Consider the following 380-nt stretch of genomic DNA (forward strand, 5'->3'; position numbering starts at 1 on the left):
CCTCCCCTCCAGCCCCCAGAATATACCCTATGTTTTCACCATTGAGTTCAATGGCCCATAGGATATAATGGGGCCGAAATTCGGCTGGCCCTTTTTCAGGCCCGGCATTCTAGCACGGAGCCTGAAAAAGGAGGGGGGGCGGAGGGGCGGCTCTGCAGGCTGTTTTTCAGGCCCGGCACTCCAGCACAGAGCCTGAAAAAGGCGGGGAGGGCAGCTCAGCAGTCCCCCCCCGCGATGGTTGCAGCTGCCGCCGAAAGACCCCCCCCCGGGCGTCGCAGCTGCCACCAAGAACAGCAGCGGTGGCCATAACTTTTTAAAGAGCCCCTAACAAGAGCTGGGGGAGCCAGAATGACCTCTCGCGTGAGAGGTGGAATTTGTCC

This window comes from Gekko japonicus, unplaced genomic scaffold (genome assembly GCF_001447785.1).
Source record: "Gekko japonicus isolate JY-2015 unplaced genomic scaffold, Gekko_japonicus_V1.1 scaffold2129, whole genome shotgun sequence".
In the NCBI taxonomy this organism is placed as follows: domain Eukaryota; kingdom Metazoa; phylum Chordata; class Lepidosauria; order Squamata; family Gekkonidae; genus Gekko; species Gekko japonicus.